The sequence below is a fragment of the Nannospalax galili genome, unplaced genomic scaffold (assembly GCF_000622305.1).
Source record: "Nannospalax galili isolate Female #2095 unplaced genomic scaffold, S.galili_v1.0 scaffold3285, whole genome shotgun sequence".
Taxonomy (NCBI): domain Eukaryota; kingdom Metazoa; phylum Chordata; class Mammalia; order Rodentia; family Spalacidae; genus Nannospalax; species Nannospalax galili.
Window position 1 is genome coordinate 5,361 of NW_008353059.1, and position 5,116 is coordinate 10,476.

The window sequence follows — 5,116 nt, forward strand, 5'->3', positions numbered from 1 at the left end:
GAGGGGTCTCTTAGGCAACCAGAATGTTTTGTGTAGTGTCATGTGATGCTCTGAATGACTGTTTAGTGATGTGTGCACCAACCTGACTGTCCTAACAGAGGAAATTCCCTGGGCTGGAAATCTGAGGATTACAAATTCCATATAACAACAATTTTTTTTAAAGCAAGAATTCGTATCTGTGGTGAAAGAAATGTGACTCAGAGTGAAGTTGCCACAGTTCAAGGTTATGAGATTCATAGATGACAGATGATGTCTTCCATCAAGAGAATCTTGAAATTTTTAGAATTACTTATCAGATCTAACAAAAAAGTCATTACTGACCAAAAAATGTATTATTTGAGTTTAAAATCTGAAATAGAAACATAAGGGTGGAACTTGCATCTCTCAGAGTAGATTAGGTATAAGAAATACTCTCTAATTGAAATATAATTTGGGAAAAATGAATTTCAAACATACCAACCCTCTCTACTCTGGGATTTGGCCACACTGTTGGGTTCTGTGCTGCCTCGCCAAGGCCCACAGATATGGGAACAGGACCAAACAGGACTGAGGGACATGAACTGAGCAGCCAGACTTTGGCCAGACCCAGAGGAGTCCAGCTACCCCTCAGCCGAACAACCCTCTGTCTATCTAGAAGGGAGATGACAATATTTGACTTCATATTTTGCCATTAGGTGGTCATAAATATTCTTAGAATATTGTCAAATACAAATAAATGCACACTATTAAAGAGTAAATAAATATACTAATTATTCTTAAGAACTATTCTAGAAATGACTGTTAATATTATAGTAAAAAATTCATTTATTTGTTTTCTAGTTTTGTATTTATTTAAGAATGTAGTTTTCAGGCTGGAGAGATGGCTCAGTAGTTAAGAGCACTGGTTGCTCACACAGAGGGCCTGGGTTCAAATCCCAGTACCCACACGGCAGGTAACAACTGTCCTAATTCCAGTTCCAGGGGATCCAATATCACCTTCTGATCTCCAAGGGCACTGCATGACATGGGTGCACTTACATACATGCAGGCAATACACTCATACACATAAAATAAAAAATAATAATAAATGAAACATTTTTAAATGAATGTGGTATTTAAAATAATACGCAATAAGATCCGCAAAAATGAGTAACTAATGCATGTATGCAAATTGAGTCTGAAGTTTATAGCTATGCCTGTTTCATATAAATAAATGATATGCTTTAAGCACACATTCATGAACATATATATGTTGGTACATATGAACACATTTGCTCATCTAACCCTTACTGAACAGAGGCAGTGGAGAACCTAACCCTTTTCAGCACTATGGTTCTCCAAGCTCATCTTCCGACACATCCAACTATTTGTTCTTAAATCTCAGAGGCAAGAATAGGATTTAGATGTCGCTGCCGTCCTACAGGCCGGGCTGTGGCTGGGTTAGCAACATCATCTGCGGTGTTGACAGTCATAATCATCTTTTCCTGGACTCTGAGGAGTGGAGAGAAAACAGAATAAACCTGAGATCTCTGATTCCAGGTCCCTGTTCCCTCCTCCCTGCGTTCCCATCCCGCCTGTGTTAGACTCCAAGCAGAATTCAAGGACACATTCAACTTGGTAGCATCTAAGAAGCTAGTGTCAGTCTCTCTTGGGAGAATATTACATAATGTGATTTAAACTTGAATGTTTAATCTTTACAACATAAATAAGAAGGAGCAAAAGGGACCAAACATATCTAATTATTTGGAAAAAGATCAATTCAGCTTCTACATTTATTCTTTAATGATATTAAATCTTTTTAACTTTTTGATTTCTGAAATTGGAAAAAAATGTAAAATTTGACAGTTCCAACCAACGAGAAGGAAATAATCTCTTTTTCTTCAAGACTTTACAATAGCCACAAGGCAGAGATAGTTAGGCAAAACAGTACAAGTTTCAGAAATTTTATAGCCATGTAATGATTCTAAAAATAAATCTGATGATGAACTCCTTAAAGTCCCAGGTTCCATCTGAAATGGTGATGAGGTCCAAAACATCGCAAGGTTCTTAACGCATACATACAAATGTCAAATCAGGAGCATGTTGGAGAAGATGGATGGGTAGGTAGACAGACAGACAGATGTATTTCCTTTCTACAAAACTCTCATTGGTAAGAGGCTATTTCTGTTCAAATTTTTAAACTTTTCAAAAACCTGTAAGTTCACCTGCTGGCTCCGTTTATATTTGTGGACACAGTGAACATGGACCACGGTCATCACAAAACATGTAAAGCTCTAAAAACTGTTGCTCAGTGACTGGAGGTCGGGAGCAGGTGAGGGGTGGGAGACGTGTTCAGTCAATGCTGCACTTTGTTAAACAGGAGCCAGTGACCATCAGGCACTAGATTAGAAGTGGAGTCTGCAGGAGGCATGGGGACTGGTGGCTGGTTCCCCCTCACCTGTCACTGTCCTATTGGATTTCAGTGGACAGCGTGGTCCATCTGCGGCAGTGCTGTTAACACGTCATCTGAAGCAGCGGCACCTGAACGGCTCTGTTTTCCCACGAGTTACTCAGTTTGCTTCTTTTTCAGAGGAAAGTCTCAGGCTCTCAGGGTGTCTGCCTGACATCACTCAGCTAACACGGAGCATGAGTGCCTACCCCAGGAGCAGGGCATGGAGCAGGTACCTGCCTGGGTCCTCTCAGAAGCATTTTCCCCAGTAGTCGAGTTAGTGTTCAGAACACTGCTCTCTCCTTCATGTGACAAAACATGAATATAAATTGAGATCTTATTTTTTATATTATTGTAATTCAATAAATCATCCACACTTGAAACCAAATCACTAACCTTCTGCAACATATATGACTCTGGAAATGAATATTTCTACAAATATACACTTAAAAATAAAGGAGGGCTGGAGAGATGGCTCAGTGGTTGAGGACATGGGTGCACTCACATACATGCAGGCAATACACTCGTACACATAAAATAAAAATACTAAATAAAAGTATAAAAAAAAACAGAAGGAAGCCTAGGTGGCTGCGGAGGAGGAGGGAAGTGATGGGAGGGGAGGAGGAGGGAAGTGATGGTAGGGGATGAGGAGGAGGGACGCCAGTAATCCTAGTAGTTGTGAGATGGAGGCGGAGGACTACCATGATTTTTATTTATTTTTTTAAATTTATTATTTTTTTATTTTATGTGTACGACTGTATTGTCTTCATGTGTGTGAGTATACCTGTGTTATGCATTGCTGTGGAAAGCAGAAGAGGGCTTCAGATTCCCCTGGCCCTTGAGTTAAAGACGGTTCATAGCCGCCATGTGGGTGCTGGGAATCGAACCCGGGTCCTCTGCAAGAGCAGTTAGTGCTTTTAACTGCTGAGCCACCTCTCCAGCCCTTACCATGATTTTAAGGACAGTTTGTCATATATAGTTGCTCTGTCTCTAAGGCACAAAAATAAGCTGGGCATGGTGGCGCATGCCTGTAGTCCCAGCACTCAGGAGGCAGAGGCAGGTGGACCTCTGTGAGTTCAATGCCAATCTGGTCATAGTGAGTTCTAGGTTAGCTGGGGTTACAAGGAGACATCTCACCAGTGTAAGTGGGTTTCAAAAGACACCCCCAAAACCGACAAAATAAAGAAATTGAATATATATTGTTTTGTTCATAACTTACTAGAAAAATTCAGTTCTAAATATGATGTATGCCACATGAAAACTTTTAGAAAAAGGAAAATTTCTTTAAAAATTGGATGGTAAGATAAATGGTATCGAGAAGGGATCGGCCATCTAGAACAGTGCCCTCCAAGGCTGTGCAGTCTCCTGTCAGACTCACCTCAGATCCTGCTGCCAGCTGTGGTCATGTGAACCAAGGGACACTGGCCACTTAAGTGCACAGAGAACAGGAGAAAGTGACATCATCCCTGGCTTGGCTCTGCTCCTTCACTTTAAGATGGCAGGATTTGTTAGTAACTCACCTCTGGGACTTGGCAGAATGCACCTGAGGGAGCTGGAAAATCCAACAGAAACCCTGCCACCCAGGGCGGCCGGCTCTGCGTGTCTTTCCCTAATCTCCTGGTTTTGTTAAAGTGGAAATCTTAAGTAGTATTAGCAATAAACTGAAACTTCCCCAGCTAGTGCATGAACTACATGAATCAGTTATGGTATGTCCGTGCCTGGTTCACTGTGCACGATGATTTCTCTCTCTCTCTGTGTGTGTGTGTGTGTGTGTGTGTGTGTGTGTTCATACAACTTCCCTTAACTTTCATGATATACTATCTTTCACTGAAGCATGGTGTGTCTTAGACAACACCTCATCAGTGTAAGGCAGACTGACCCCGAGGCCTGTCCTTTACTGCTCTCAGTCTCTCCACTGTGTCATCACTGTGTGTATGAAAAAGAGAAGATCTAAAGATCATAAGTGTCTGCGGCCATTCTTGAAACAACTGACATGTTTAACTCTCTAAGGGATCACACTCCCCAGACATTAGGCTTAAGTTCAGGTGGGCATTATTGGAATAACCATTTCTCACTAATAACTCTTTTCTCCATAAAGAAAACATCACTCAGATGTTGAATGTCAAGCTCTTACATCTTACACTGCAGCACTTACATCCGACCTCAAAGGAGTAATGGTTGCTTATCTCCTAACGGTGCTTCCTGGCCTGGAGGCTGTACGTGATGGTGTGACTGAAAGCCCAGCCCGGGTCTTATTGCTTTCTGATGAATGGCTTTGGAACTAGATCTATGGATTCCCATGGTGGAAACAGGTTGTATCTAGTGCCCAGTTTTAGCTCATCTCCTAAATGATCTTAGAATTACCTCTTCAGAGGAGGGTGTGTTAGAGTCGTCTTGATCAGGGCTCTGTTGAAGCCCATTAAGGGAAAGCTTATGTCCTCTTGGTCACAAGATGGAATCTACTTTTGGCCTTGGGTGGAGATCTGGCATTCCAAACTACCTAAAACATGACTTAATCTGGCTGAGCCTGTCAGCCACTCCCAGAGACCATCCTTCAGGAAGGCTTATTCTCCTAAGCCATGTTGGGGAGATGGAGGAATAAGATCACTTTAAGTTAGATAATGCACTTTTCCTTCCTAGAACCCATGCCCCCATGCAGTGACTTATGGAGCAAGACCATGTGACTTTGCCTATGTCAGCCTGCTTTCC